Source organism: Podarcis muralis, chromosome 16, assembly GCF_964188315.1.
Source record: "Podarcis muralis chromosome 16, rPodMur119.hap1.1, whole genome shotgun sequence".
Lineage (NCBI taxonomy): Eukaryota > Metazoa > Chordata > Lepidosauria > Squamata > Lacertidae > Podarcis > Podarcis muralis.
In genome coordinates this window covers 30,632,608-30,648,885 of record NC_135670.1, presented here as the reverse complement: position 1 = coordinate 30,648,885, position 16,278 = coordinate 30,632,608, and the positions used below count along the sequence as shown (strand labels likewise).

General features: G+C 44.6%; 1 protein-coding gene across 4 annotated transcripts in view; it reads left to right on the top strand.

Annotated features, from left to right (window-relative positions):
* The window catches only part of ARVCF (ARVCF delta catenin family member), a 604,272-nt gene that overhangs the window by 248,248 nt on the left and 339,746 nt on the right, over positions 1–16,278 (top strand). For all 4 annotated transcript variants that reach the window (XM_077920631.1, XM_077920630.1, XM_077920635.1 and 1 more), the window contains exon 3: positions 10,078–10,158. The gene's annotated coding sequence lies outside the window, so the exon portion shown is untranslated. The remainder of the gene's footprint in view (positions 1–10,077; positions 10,159–16,278) is intronic.

Here is a 16,278-nt window from a genome sequence, read left to right as displayed (position 1 = left end):
ATTTGTGATGAACAGATTACGCTAGTAGGGTTGCAAGAAGTTTTGTAAGGTGAATTATTTGAAATATTGCAAGAAAGACTATGAGGAGAATTATTAGTTAAGGATAACTAAATGTAATATAGAAATTAAGAAATGCATAATAAGTGATAGAGAATGGAAAATCATCAGAGGTGTTGACGGAAGTCTAAAATATTGTATAAGATGAGAAGTTGTGTTGTGTGACTGTTGGAATTGATACGTTAAAAAATTAATAAAAATGTGTGTGTGTGTGTGTGTGTGTGTGTGTATAATCCTGGATCTGTATCCTGGGGAGGGGCTGTTAGAGAAATCAATGAAGTTTGGCTTCAGGATTAAGGATGACCGACTTTGCTCTGGTCAACAGTTGAAGTGTGGGTGTAACGAAGGATAGGGGGTGAGGGTGGCTCTAGTTTCATTCTGCTCTAGCTCCTGAAGATGTGCAAAGATGTTCTAACATGTTCAATAATCACAGGCTGTGAGCAGAGCAAAATCATTGCTAGACGAGCAGATTTTAAAAGGGCAAACCTATTTTAGTCAATTGTTGGAATCTTCTTGCAACTTTTGCCGTTTTTCACTTTTGCACATTCAAGGAAGCAGCTTGCGTGCTGGTTGTGTGTTGCCTGCCATGTAGACATTTTGCACTTTGTGCAATGTTCAGAGCCCCTCGTGGCACAGATGGGCAAGGTGACTTCTTCTGATGGGCATATCAGAAAAGGAAAGCTATGCTACTGGCCCTTGTTTCAGGTGATTATCTTGTAGTCTAAACATTGTGCCTGCCCCTCCTCAAGTGCAAGGTGTAGGGGAGGTGTCACTCATTGACTCAACATCTTAGCTTGCTTGGCCATTCACATGTACCATACTGACTTGAGCATTAAAGGTTGTGGCAGAAGCCGTAACTTGAGTCTGAGTTCTTCATCCCATGAGAGACCAGGGAAGCCACCCACTGCCTCCCACCTCTGCTGCTGCGATGGTCTAGAACAGGGGTCAGCAAACTTTTTCAGCAGGGGGCCGGTCCACTGCCCCTCAGACCTTGTGGGGGGCTGGACTATATTTTGAAATTAAAAATAAAAATGAATGAATTCCTATGCCCCACAAATAACCCAGAGATGCATTTTAAATAAAAGGACACATTCTACTCATGTAAAAACACACTGATTTCCGGACTGTCTGCGGGCCGGATTGAGAAGGTGATTGGGCTGGATCCGGCCCCCGGGCCTTAGTTTGCCTACCCATGGTCTAGAAGCTTTCACAAGGCTGTCATTGCACTGCAGTTCACAGTGCCATGCGTTGGCAGGTGGCTGTACAAACTGCAGCGTGACGACAGCCTTAGGAAAATATACTATAGGAGAGAGGTAATTTATGTGGCTAGTAACCGTTGATTAGCTTATCTTCTGCAGATTTGTCCAATCCTCTCTTAAAGTAAGCACAGTTTCGAGGCAGGAAATATAGATGTGGAATCTTCACTAGTATTTTTCAGTGGGTGTGAATAACTGATCTATGAAGAATGCAAGTGCCACTTATTCTGTATTCATTATAACACTCATTTAGTTCTTGGCTGCATTCCATTGTCCGGATAGTCTTTAGAATATGTTTCTATGCAATGTATTGTCCTGCGTGTGTGCATTTTCTGGATCAATAAAGTGTTTTTAGGGGATAGCTAATCTAATTCTGTGTGTGTGTGGCTCCGGCTTCTTACGAAGTAGGCCCAAAGCAAATAGACTTTTTCTTTTCTTTTTGTATTCGTAGTGCATTACATCTGCAATACATTGAAGAAAAATTGTACTTATGACAAACACTAAAAGCTCTATTTTAAAGATAAAAAGTACTTAGGATCATACTGATCTGGGAAATCACAGTACCAATAGCAAAGAAATTGTTTCCATGTCTTCTCAAGGACATTATGTATACCAGTAATTTCATACATTGCAATTTTTCCATTTAAAAATCTTCCTGTTAGGTTTTTAATATATAACAATATAGCCAACAATTACACAGCTCTCTCACTATCTCTCTAATGAAATCATATGTTTAATTTCACTGATGTCTTTTATGAATTGCAGTTTTCTGAGTTTCTGTAAACAGGGAAAAGTTGCAAAGGGAATGATTACATACTGTAGCTGTTACCTGGCAGAGGAAAACAAAATAATGGAAAACTACATACAGTATTCCAGTTTTCTATAGGCTTCTGATATTTATTGCAGCCTTTGATGGAGGCATTTAATGAGTGTTGAGAGATGTCTAGATGTGGGAGTCAGATGGGCAGGTGACCCTCTCGTTAACTTCTTCCTCCGAAGAAAAGTATTTTATTTTTAATTTCATTCATTGCCTCTTCTAAGGGGATACTCCTGATTTGTGTTTATGTGTGAGGGAGGAGATAATTAGCCAGTTGGGCTTGATTCAGAACTCTGCAGGAGTGAAGCATGCTATGACCCATATCCAGGTAGTTTTTGCATGGTAGTGAAATATGCTAGTTAAACTATTATAGTCTGTTCTCCATAAGTGCAGGAACAGCTCAAGGTAACTCCTTTGGATGGACATGCATAAGGAAAGGAAAATTGGGCATTTCCCATATCCCTATGAGCAGGAAACCAGCAAGGGTGGTGAACCTTTGGCCCTCCAGATGTTGCCAACTGCAACTCATATCATCCCTGTTGAGAGCCAGTGTGGTGTAGTGGTTGAGAGCGATGGACTCGTAATCTGGGGAACCGGGTTCGTGTCTCCGCTCCTCCACATGCAGCTGCTGGGTGACCTTGGGCTAGTCACACTTCTCTGAAGTCTCTCAGCCCCACTCACCTCGCAGAGTGTTTGTTGTGGGGGAGGAAGGGAAAGAAGAAGAAGAAGAAGAAGAAGAAGAAGAAGAAGAAGAGGAGGAGGAGGAGGAGGAGGAGGAGGAGGAGCTTGGATTTGATACCCCACTTTATCACTACCCAAAGGAGTAGCAAAGCGGCTAAAATTCTCCTTTCCCTTCGTCCCCCACAACAAACACTCTGTGAGGTGAGTGGGGCTGAGAGACTTCAGAGAAGTGTGACTGGCCCAAGGTCACCCAGCAGCTGCATGTGGAGGAGCGGAGACACGAACCCGGTCCCCCAGATTACGAGACTACCGCTCTTAACCACTACACCACACTGGCGTAGAATGGGAGGGTGTTCCACAGGGCGGGCGCCATTACCGAGAAGGCCCTCTGCCTGGTTCCCTGTAACTTGGCTTCTTGCAGCGAGGGAACCACCAGAAGGCCCTTGGCGCTGGACCTCATTCTGGATTAGTTGTAGTTTCCGGGTCACCTTCAAAGGTAGCCCCACGTAGAGCGCATTGCAGTAGTCCAAGCAGGAGATAACCAGAGCATGCACCCCTCTGGCGAGGCAGTCTAGACAACTGGCCTGATCCAGCAGGCTTTTCTTATGTTCTTGTTAGCTATGGTCTACATGACATATGTCATGTTCTGCACAAGATGGGGGCCTTCTTTTCTCATGAATTTTGGCTGTTTGAGTGATTTTGATCCAGTAAAATTTTATTGCCAGAAAATATTTCTTCACATTCGTTGCTAGAGATGGTTGTCACCAAGGATGGCTTAATTGTGCCTCTCCTTTTCATTTCTCTTAATCCTTGAAGGTATGCTTCAGTTGCCTGAGTGTTACAAAAGAAAGAGCCCCAGAAACTATACAGGAGTATGATTAGGGTAATTAGTTACAAGTGACAGAGAACAAGCAATTAGAAAAGCCATTACACTTCCCCCCCCAATCCTTTTTTCACATTCACCTTTTTCATCTGAGAGCTGTAAGATATTTGATTAAAACCCATGATAAAAATATATCATTGGAAAGTGAGCTATGTTTTACAATGAAGACATCACCTTGCCAACAAAGGTCCATATAGTTGAAGCCATGGTTTTCCCAGTAGTGATGTATGGAAGTGAGAGCTGGACCATAAAGAAGGCTGATTGCCGAAGAATTGATGCTTTTGAATTATGGTGCTGGAGGAGACTCTTGAGAGTCCCATGGACTGCAAGAACGATCAAACCTATCCATTCTTAAGGAAATCAGCCCTGAGTGCTCACTGGAAGGACAGATCGTGAAGCTGAGGCTTCAATACTTTGGCAGGACCTGGCGTGCTCTGGTCCATGGGGTCATGAAGAGTCGGACACGACTAAATGACTAAACAACAACAGTTTGGGTTTTATTACATGTTAGGCACACAGCATCTCCTCCCCTTTTCTATTTTGCTCTGGTTCAGGTCATCAAAATGGACAGCAGCCAGGAATGGAAAAAAAGGGCACAGTATAATCAGCTTCATGCAATGTGGGAATCTCAACCAAATCATACATGACAGATGGCCACCCAACTTCTGCTTAAAAACCTCCAAGGAAGGAGAGTCCGTCACTTCTCATTCGAGTTTGTTCCACTGCCAAACAGTAGATGTTCTTCCTGATGTTTACCCTGAATCTCCTTTCTTGAATCTATAGGTTTTGGAGGAGCAGAAAACAAACTTGCTCCATCTTCCTCGTGACAGCCCTTTAGATATTTGAAGACGGCTGGCCTCTCTCCTCTTAGTCTCCTCTTTTCCAGGCTAAACATACACAATTCCCTCAACCATTCCTCATAAGGTTTGGTTTCCAGATCCTTGTTCAACTTGGCTGCCCTCCTCTGCACACATTCCAGCTTGTCAATATCCTGCTTAAACTGTGACACCCAGACCTGGACACACTACTCTTGGTGTGGCCTGAGGAAGGCAGAATAGAGCAGTTCTATGACTTCCCTTGATTGGGACACTAGACTTCTGTTGATGCAGCCTATTATGGTGTAGTGGTTAAGAGCCAGTGTGGTGTAGTGGTTAAGAGCGGTAGTCTCATAATCTGGGGAACAGGGTTCGCGTCTTCGCTCCTCCACATGCAGCTGCTGGGTGACCTTGGGCCAGTCACACTTCTTTGAAGTCTCTCAGCCCCACTCACCTCACAGAGTGTTTGTTGTGGGGGAGGAAGGGAAAGGAGAATGTTAGCTGCTTTGAGACTCCTTAAAGGAAGTGAAAGGCGGGATATCAAATCCAAACTCCTCCTCCTCCTCTTCTTCTTCTTCTTCTTCTTCTTCTTCTTCTTCTTCTTCTTCTTCTAGCACTAGATTTTGATGCTGCATCACACTATTGACTCACTTACAGATAGGTAGCCGTGTTGGTCTGCCATAGTCAAAACAAAAAAAAAATTCCTTCCAGTAGCACCTTAAAGACCAACTAAGTTAGTTCTTGGTATGAGCTTTCGTGTGCATGCACACTTCTTCAGATACACTGAAACAGAAGTTGCCAGATCCTTCTATATAGTGAGAAGGTGGGGAGGGGTATTACTCAGAAGGGTGGTGGGAATGGGTGAATCGCAGATAGCTGTGATGAGCCTGTTGACGACTCTTAACGACTGCAATAGGTCTTACAGGAAAAAGCAAGGGGTCAGAAGGTGAAAAATTTTGACTCACGTTCAGCTCGTGGTCTACTAAGACCCCTAGATCCTTCTCACATGTACTACTGACAAGCCAGGTGTCCCCCAGCTTACATTTGTGCAGCTGGTTCTTCCTGTCTAAGTGTAGAACCTTACCTTTGACCCTGTTGAAATTCTTTTTGTTAGTTTTTGCCCAGTTCTCCAATCCCTTTAGGGTCATCTTGAATTTTGTCCTCAGCAGCATTGCCTGCCCCTCCCAGTTTGGCTAGCCTTCTCATTCGTGAATCTGTCTAATCCTCTCTTAAAGCCATTCAATTTGGTGAGCATCAGCACACCTTGCAGGGTGGTGAATTTTATAATTTAACTCTTACACCTTTTAACACTGTTGGAAATATCCTTTTTTGGGGGGGGGTCTGTCCTAAATCCCCCAACGTACAGCTTCATTGGATGTCACTGACTTCTTCTTATCCCCCCCCCCCATTTTAATATTCTTTATTGATTAAAAAGATTGCATGTCTATGCAAACATTATGTACTATCTCTTAACAGTTAGAAAAAAAATTATATAAAATAGAAAATTTATAAAGAAAGAAAAAAATAAAAAATAAAGAAGTAACAAAGAAATAAAAAAGACAAAGTTATTTACATAGTAAAAGTACTCATTGACACAATCCTTCCCATCCCCACTATACTGTTTGCTATAACATTCTTTTTTACACAGGTTTACATTATATATTGGGACGCGGGTGGCGCTGTGGGTAAAAGCCTCAGTGCCTAGGGCTTGCCGATTGAAAGGTTGGCGGTTCGAATCCCCGCGGTGGGGTGCGCTCCCGTCGTTCGGTCCCAGCGCCTGCCAACCTAGCAGTTCGAAAGCACTCCCAGGTGCAAGTAGATAAATAGGGACCGCTTACCAGCGGGAAGGTAAACGGCGTTTCCGTGTGCTGCGCTGGCTTGCCAGATGCAGCTTTGTCACGCTGGCCACGTGACCCGGAAGTGTCTGCGGACAGCGCTGGCCCCTGGCCTCTTGAGTGAGATGGGCGCACAACCCTAGAGTCTGTCAAGACTGGCCCGTACAGGCAGGGCTACCTTTACCTTACTTACATTATATATTATCATTTCTTTCTGCTTTGTATACATTCCTTTGATCTTTTTCTTTACAAATATCACTCAGTTTCTGCTAATATGGAGTTATTTGTACAATAACGTTTTACATAATTCTTCAATATTATCCATTCTCTAGTTGTTTTTTGTTTCGATATTCCTCTAGCTGATCCTGTCAGTTCTGCTAATTGTAGATATTCTAACATGAGTATCTGCCAATCTGTAATCTCTGAGAGCGTTTCATTTTTCCAATTCCTTGCTATAAGGGATGTCACTGACTTCTAATGTTAAGAGAGAAGACTATCAGTGTCTACTAGCGATGGTGGCCATGCTCTGCTTCCACAGTTGGAGGCAGTGATGCTTCTGAATATCAGTTGTTGGAAACCGCAGAAGGGGAAAGTGCTTCTTGTGCTCAGGTTCTGCTTGCATGTTTACCACAGGCATCTGGTGGGCAACTGTGAAAACAGAGGGTGCTGAAGTAGATGGGCCATTCTCAGCCTTCTCCTTTCCAGGCTAAACAAACCCAACTCCCTCCATCATCTCTAATACGGCTCGGTTTCCAAACACTTTAGCATCCCTTTATCTTTTCTTCTGCCATTTCAACCTTCTTTCTTTGGCGATCACTCATAGCCAAGTAATAATAATAATAATAATAATAATAATAATAATAATAATAATAATAATTTATTATTTATACCCCGCCCATCTGGCTGGGCCTCCCCAGCCACTCTGGGCAGCTTCCAACACAATATCAAATGCAGTAATGTATCAACCATTAAAAGCTTCCCTAAACAGGGCTGCCTTCAGATGTCTTCTAAAAATCTTTGACATCTGATGGGAGGGCGTTCCACAGGGCGGGCGTCACTACCGAGAAGACCCTCTGCCTGGTTCCCTGTAACCTCACTTCTCACAGTGAGGGAACCACCAGAAGGCCCGCGGTGCTGGACCTCAGTGTCCGGGTAGAACGATGGAGGTGGAGACGCTCCTTCAGGTATACTGCGCCGAGGCCGTTTAGGGCTTTAAAGGTCAACACTTTGAATTGTGCTCGGAAACGTACTGGGAGCCAATGTAGGTCTTTCAAGACCGGTGTTACATGGTCTCGGTGGCTGCTCCCAGTCACCAGTCTAGCTGCTGCATTCTGGATTAGTTGTAGTTTCCGGGTCACCTTCAAAGGTAGCCCCACATAGTAAGATCGTCTTCCATAAACACAGTTTTAACAGTGGGTCCGTAAGTGACTGTGGAGGCCATTCTGGATCCACACTTCCTTCCGAACTGAAAAATGGAAATGCTGGTGGTCGACAAAAGAGGTTTAAAGACTCTCTCAAGGCAAATCTTTACAAATGTAGTATAAACACTGACAACTGGGAAACAGTGGCCTGCGAGCACTCCAGTTGGCGAACAGCCTTTACCAAAGGTGTCATGGGCTTTGAAGATTCTTGAACTCAGGATGAAACGTGCTAAGAGGAAGGCACGCGTGGCAAACTCTCACTATGATCAACTCCCGCCTTGAAACCCATGTCCCCACTGTGCCATTTTGATTTCCCACCTTTGGCTGCAATGACATCATTACCACTTACAATTCCCTTTCTAGGGACCTTTTCGATAAACCTTTTGATATTGGTGAAACCACGAAGACTGCGGTTATAAAAAGCAAAGGTTGTGCGTATAGAAGGGAGAAGAGAGGGGAGAGGAAAGGAAGAATGCCCCCCATGATTCAGAGGCTGACTAGTGTATTAAACGTTGGTGTTTATATAGTGATTTTGAGAATACACACAGGCTGTTGCGATGGGTAGAAGGACCAGGAAGATGAACGGAATGAAAAGGAACATTAAGTGAATCTGAAGGCTAATGAGATTTCCCTCCAAACTTGTTCCAACATCAGAGAACTCCATTCTTTGCTGTAGAAGGAAATTATGCGGAGACATTTCAGAGAGGATCCTAGCAGAAGAGACAGTTTGATTGCTGGACATGTTCCTCAGCCAGGGCATCAAGATCGTTTAGCCTTTTCATTGGCAATATGTGTCAATTATACCTTTCCCTTAAATTCTGAGAAGGCTCTTTTTCACTTCGTTTGTCTGCTCCCCTCCGATGATGTGCTGGGAAGCTAGAGTAGTTCAGGGGGGAAGTTACACTCAGTGCTGACTGACAAAGGACTCATTACGGCTCTATTAGGCATTGCCCAAGGGTGGCTTGTGGCCTGGGCTTCTTCATTAAGAAACCGCCCCAGACTCTGCAACCTGAGCCAATGATGTAGACATGGCAAGGTGGATTGACTGAGCGAAGTGTTCTAACTTGAGATGGATTTGCAAGTGTTTTATGTTAGTTTTATTTTCCTGGATTTCCACCGGAATCAGCCTTGCCGAGGCCTGGCGATTATCGGTTTGCAGTGATGCGGAGGTAGGCTTTTTCACTGGTGTCGCTATTGTTATGGAAAGCTCTCCCTGCCGAAATACAAGAGAATGCACATCTGTATTGGCATTCTGCCAGCTTTTGAAAGCACACCTGCTTGTATGGGCATCCCCTTAATCTCTAGGCCTGAGCATCCTGTTTTAATTGCTGTGTTGTTCTAATTGACATGTTTCATTGCATTTTTTTTAAAAAAATTCTTTTTTATTAATTTTCGTTTAAATAACCAAAATTAAACAAATCAATAATACCATTTCATTGCATATTTCATTGCATATTTTAAATGACAGATGTTTACAGCCATACCTCAGAAGTCGAACAGAATCTGTTCCGGAAGTCCGTTTGACTTCCAAAACATTCGGAAACCAAGGCGCGGCTTCTGATTGGCTGCAGGAAGCTCCTGCAGCCAATAGGAAGCTGCGGAATCTGAGCCAGACATTTGGGTTCCAAAGAACGTTCACAAACTGGAACACTAACTTCCGGGTTTGTGGCTTTCAGGAGCCAAAACATTTGACTCATAAGGCATACCAGAACCAAGGTACGACTGTATTTTTTAATGCCTGTGTAACTGATTTTTATGGTTGTAAATAACTTAGAAGTCTATTTTGGAATTGGCCAGTATATATATATATATATATATATATATATATATATATATATATATATATATATATATGAAAGCAAATATATATATATAGAGAGAGAGAATGGCTAGTTTGTTTACATGCTCCACACACTCCTCTCCTGGGTAAGCAATGAACATTATCAGAAGGACACATTCTAGGCAGGCATAAATAGTCAAGGAACGTACCAAACAGGGCTGGTGAAAGGTGTGACCCCCGAGAGTCCAAAGGGTCAAATAGACAGACCTGGAGGGCAACATTTGGCCTCTGAGCCTGATTCTCCCTACCCTGGACCACATTGGTTCTTAACCTGTGAGAAATGTCCTCAGCATCCAGGCTGGGCACAATGAAAGAAATCCTTTGTTCTATCTCTCCCACGCAGCGTTGTGGTTTTGTTTTTCTGTGAAAGTTATGCTAAAAGCTTAGGATCTTCTATTGCGGAACTTTTGTAAACATATTCATTCCCTTTGCGTTGTTGCGTTATTGAAGGTGTCTTTCTTTTCCTTGACAGATTTCATCAAGCTAGGAATTCCCTGGGCGTAATATCAAGCAGGAGAATTCAGCTATAAGGAGCGGAGCCTTCAGAAAAGAGGTATTGAATTCCTGCACTTGATTCCATGCTCTGTTCCTCCTGTGATGCTCTGTTCCTTTGATATTACATAAAAAAACCTTTTTTTAATTCACAGACGTCCTTGCTGCTTCCTGTGTTCTGATTAATTCTTGCTGTAATTAATTGGATTCCCCATTTGCTGCTAATCATCAGCCTGAAGTGTGTGGTGTGTGTGGCTGCTGCTGATTCTCCATTGTGAATGGAAGGCTGGGATGGGCTGAGATGGGAGGGCAGAGCCTGAGAGCTTTGAGATATAATGTCAGAAACTTGACTTTTCCAGCAGGACTGGAAACTCGCTGCTAAGTCTGCTGGGTGGCTGTGAAATGGGAACAAGGCAAAACGAGCTTTTTGCTAGCAAAATTAGCATTCCAAAGTATTATTCCAGCTTCACTTTTCCGTGCCATTCGTGGGGAAGGGCTGTCTGTGGGGAAGGGCTGTGATAGAACGTCTACTGGAAACGCTGGAGAGTAATCATTTTCTCTCCTTGACTATCCCTCGTAGCTGAGTAAGATTGTCTTCCATAAACACAGTTTTTAAAGTAAGTCTGTAAGTGACTGTGGAGGCCAATTCTGGATCCACACGTCCTTCCACAGTGGGGACAGAGGTTTCCGGTTGGGAGTTGATCACAGTGAGGGTTTGCGAAGTGTGCCTTCCTCTTAGCACGTTTCTCCCTTGTGTCTTGAGTTCGAGTGTCTTCAAAGCCCATGACACCTTTGGTAAAGGCTTTTCTCCATTTGGAGCGCTCACAGGTCAGTGTTTCTCGGTTGTTGGTGTTTATACTACATTTTTAAAGATTTGCCTTGAGAGAGTCTTTGAACCTCTTTCATTGACCACCAGCATCGCGCTTTCCATTTTTAAGTTTAGAATAGTTGCTTTGGAAGATGATAATCAGGCATCTAACACTGGTGATCTTTGCTTCTTCTAGTACACTGGCATTAGTTCGCCTGTCTTCCCAGGTGATGTGTAATATTTTTCTGAGAAACCGTTGATGGAATCTTTCGAGGAGTTGGAGATGGCGTTTATAAGTGGTCCACGTTTCGCAAGCATACAATAGTACAATAGCTTTGTAGACAAGCATTTTGGTTTCCCTGCGAATGTCCCGGTCCTCAAACACTCAGACAATGTTGAGCTGGGTGGACCATTGATTTGACCCAGCGTAATGAAGCTTCCCATATGTTCACCTGTCTACACCATCCCTTGCAGGGCTGGCCCACTCATGAGGCCTCTCCCCATATGGATCAACCCAGACCCTGTGGTCATCCTCTAAGGCCCTTTGTTGTGTGCCCCTTCCACAAGAGGTCTGGATGGTGGCAACACGAGAACAGGCCTTTTCTGTGGTGGCTCCCTACTTGTAGAATGTTCTCTCCAGGGAGGCTTGCCTGGCGCCTTCATTACATATCTTCAGGCACCAGGCAAAAACATCCCGCTTCTTCCAGGCCTTTGGCTAATTAAACAATCTATGACCTGTGGGTTAAACCACAGAGCCTAAGACTTGCTGATCAGAAGGTCAGCAGTTCGAATCCCTGCGACGGGGTGAGCTCCCGTTGCTCGGTCCCTGCTCCTGCCAACTTAGCAGTTCGAAAGCACGTCAAAGTGCAAGTAGATAAATAGGTACCACTCCGGCAGGAAGGTAAACAGCGTTTCCGTGCACTGCTCTGGTTCACTAGAAGCGACTTAGTCATGCTGGCCACATGACCCGGAAGCTGTACGCCGGCTCCCTTGGCCAGTAAAGCCAGATGAGCGCCGCAACCCCAGAGTCGGCCACGACTGGACCTAATGGTCAGGGGTCCCTTTACCTTTATGACCTTTTAAGCTGCTTTTGGGGGAGGGGTTATTGTTTTCGTTTGTTATTATGGTATGCATTTTTGTGTTTTTTGTATTGTAAACCCCCCTGTGATCTGAAGGGCAGTATAAAAATTTAATAAATCATAATACTGAATTAAATGTGCTCAATCTGCTTTTGACAAGGGACACAGTGGCTGAATAGTGACTCTTTTTTTTAAAGCCCTTGCAGAGAATCTAATGCAAAGCTAGTTCTTATTTGTTTCCTTAAAAGAGAGAGAGAGAGAAAGAAAGAAAGAAAGAAAGAAAGAAAGAAAGAGAGAGAGTCTTGCTCTCTGCATCACATTTCGTGTGCAGGTGGATTTAGTCCTTATTTCAGCAGCTTTCAGTCATTTATTTCTGATTTCCGGAAATAGTTCCTTTTGCTTCTCAAAACAACCCAAATCAAATTTTGTACATCAGTGCTACTAAGCTCTTCCCATTGTTGCCACTGAATGTCTCCTATTTGGCACCAAAGTTGGCAAGGACCTGCCATCTACACAAATGTTTATTTTAAATTAGACTTTGCCTGTCCTCATCCTTGGAATTCTGCCTTGCAAAGTTTCTTCATATTTTGCCCCTTCCTACTCTCCTCCCTCTCCAATCCTTTAATCTCATTTCATTTCTTTGTTGCTTTGCTTTAATGGACAATTCTGTTCTGATAAATAGAAATGTTCAATGGTATTCTGCTGCAATTCAATACAGTTGTGTTTTTTGACTGGAGAGTTTTTTATCAAAAGGTTGGGTACTGCTTTATGCTGCTCCTGCATAGGATAAAGGGATGGAGTTCATTTTGTCCTCAGCGCTTTGATCCTGTTGTGTACAACTTTCTGGTTTATGTAGACTTCTGTTTAAAGAAAAAACAAGTTTTTCATTATGGCTAAAAGCTATTCATGTTTTGAACAGTCCGGGATCTGGGGTTTAAGAGTGAGAGATATTTATTTTTAAATGTTTTATGAGGTTAGATATTAAAAAAATACTATAAAATCTTGCTTTTCCTGTTTCTAAGCAATAAGCAACAACAGAGTAGTTGTCTCTGGTTAAAAAAAGAAAAGGGTAAAGGACCCCTGGACGATTAAGTCCAGTCAAAGGTGACTGTGGGGTTGTGGCACTGATCTTGCTTTCAGGCCAAGGGAGCCGGAGTTTGTCCACAGACAGCTTTCCAGGTCATGTGGCCAGCAGGACTAAACACCTTATGGTGTAACGGAACACCATGATGGAAACCAGAGCGCACGGAAACGCCGTTTACCTTCCTGCCACAGTGGTACCTATTTATCTACTTGCATTGGCGTGCTTTCGAACTGCTAGGTTGGCAGGAGCTGGGACAGAGCAACGGGAGCTCACTCTGTTACGGGGATTTGAACCGCTGACCTTCAGATCGGCAAGACCAAGAGGCTCAGTGGTTTAGACCACAGCACCACCTGCCTCCCAGTAGTTGTCTCTGGTAACAAAGGGGGGAATGTGGAAACCAGTCTTCCTAGACAATCTATAGTAGCTTTCATCAACCTGGTACCCTCTGGATGTTTAGGACTATAACATACCTGTCAAGTGCCCTGGGGAAAAACAGAACAACCCATTTTTTGTGTGAGAGTATAGCAGCCATTTTGGGTGCTTTCTTCTCTCGCGATTTTAGGCTGAGATCTCATACAAAAAGGTGTTTTTTCCAGGTCCACGATCTCACACAGTGCCCCAAAATGTGTGTTTTTGGGTGCCATAACCCCCAAGAAACATTTTTCCCAGATCTGTGATCTCATGTGGGTCACAGGACTCATGCAGGATTTCAGATCTAGAAGATGGTGTCTCAGATTTGGGCTGAATAATGTTGGAGGATATGCTACAACTGCCATTACACCCTGTCTGGAAAAGAAATAGCAAAAAAGGCATATGTATTTAGAGACAATATGCATAGTCCCTGGAGAATGTCCATATTGCCCAGAGAATGTACAAAATGCTATTAGGGCCTGTTGAGGATAATGCATATTGAGTGGGAAATGTGCACAGTTCCTTCTTCGTGGAAGGATAATGTGCACAGTTTCTATGCGGCCTGGTGAATGTGCATAATGACTTGTTATTATGCACATTAACCACTCAGCTTGCATGCCTTTCAAAGAGAAGTTGTGCAAACCTGTTTAGAAAGTAGCCTACAGTACAAAAGCAACGTTTGCATTGTGGTGCACACTGTTGCTTTTGGCCCTCCTAACCACTGGAATGTGGCCCCCGAATGGTTACCCAGAAGGAAATGCAGCCCCTGAGCTGGAAAAGTTTCCCAAAAATCTTGGACTAGAGAAAAGGTGGTGCTCTCTCGATATTGGCGGACTCCAGCTCCCACCAGCCCCAGTGAGCTTGGCCAATGGTCAGGGATGATGGGAGTTGTGGTCCAGCAGCCTTTGGCGGCACAGCCTATATCTTGTGCTCCCTGCTCACTTCCGGAGCTGCAGGTGAATGCTGACTGCACCAACCCCGAAATAGAGCTCGTTTGTATGCATGGAGCCTCATAAAGCCTTTTTCTGGCTGCACAAATGTCTCCGGCGTAACAGGCGTAGGCTGCAAAGCTATTTTGGGCTTCTCTTGAGCACCTGCTGTGCTTTGCTTCACGGCAGGTGTGGGGCATTTTCCTAGCCTGGGAGAGAGTCGTCATAGCCTGTTGTCTCAGTCAGCCTGGTTCTTTGGACCAGAATTGCAATGATCCGCTCTGAGTTCAGAGGTGTTTTCCATGTACCTTGGAAATGTAGGAAGCTGCGCCTTATATTGAGTCAGACCATTCAGGGTCAGAGGAAGAGGGGTGCAGTGGGTGCGGTCTGCCCTGGGTGTCACCGCTGAGTGGGGTGGGGTGACAAAATGCTGGGCGGTACTCACCTTAGGGCCTGCAGCGTGCCCGAGCCATGCGTCTCTCCTGGGAGAGACATGGTGGCTTGGACACACGTTGGCTCTGCGCTGCCCAAACAGTCCACCCACTGCCTCTCCCCCAGCTGTAGGGCAGCTGAGTGGGAGGAGGCAGGCAGACTCTGGAGGCCCCGTGGTGTGCCCACCCTATGGGCGGCTCGCCCCACCCCAGGCGCCCGAGCAGCTTCCTCTGCCACTGAGACTATGGGGCCCATCAAACTTAGTGTTTCCAATTCTGACATTCCCCAGTGAAAATAGGGACATCCTAGTCCATAATAGAGAGACATCACCTTGCCAGCAAAGGTCCGTATAGTTAAAGCTATGGTTTTCCCAGTAGTGATGTATGGAAGTGAGAGCTGGACCATAAAAAAGGCTGATTGCTGAAGAATTGATGCTTTTGAATTATGGTGCTGGAGGAGACTCTTGAGAGGCCCATGGACTGCAAGAAGATCAAACCTATCCATTCTGAAGGAAATCAGCCCTGAGTGCTCACTGGAAGGACAGATCCTGAAGCTGAGGCTCCAATACTTTGGCCACCTCATGAGAAGAGAAGACTCCTTGGAAAAGACCCTGATGTTGGGAAAGATTGAGGGCACAGGGAGAAGGGGACGACAGAGGACGAGATGGTTGGACAGTGTTCTCGAAGCTACCAGCATGAGTTTGACCAAACTGCGGGAGGCAGTGGAAGACAGGAGTGCCTGGCGTGCTCTGGTCCATGGGGTCACGAAGAGTCGGACACGACTAGACGACTAAACAACAACAACATTCAATAATAATAATAATAATAATAATAATAATAATAATAATAATAATAATACTGTTTATACCCCACCCATCTGGCTGGGTTGCCCCAGCCAGTCTGGGCGGCTTCCAACATATATAAAAACATAATAAAACATTAAACATTTTAAAAAACCTTCCCTATACAGGGCTACCTTCCGATGTCTTCTAAAGGTTGTATAATTACTTAACTAATTGGCTCGGGGGTCGCATAACTCCATACCCTCTGGCATTTCTCAGGTGAAAATTGGGCTGTCCTAAGGAAAAGTGGAACATTCTGGGATGAAACAGAAACTGCTATGGCTTCTGTAAATCTGGGACTAAAACAGGGACACTCAGAGGGTTTCAAGCAGGGAATCTCTCCCAGTCCTACCTGAAGATGCTGGGGATTGAACTTGGGCCCTTCTGCATACCAAGCAGATACCCTACCGCTGAGCTACTTCCCTCCCTCAGGGGCTGTAGCTTTGTTGTTGTTGTTTAGTCGTTTAGTCGTGTCCGGCTCTTCTGGACCCCCTGGACCAGAGCATGCCAGGCACTCCTGTCTTCCACTGCCTCCCGCAGTTTGGTCAGACTCATGTTTGTAGCTTCGAAAACACTGTCCAACCATCTTGTCCTCTG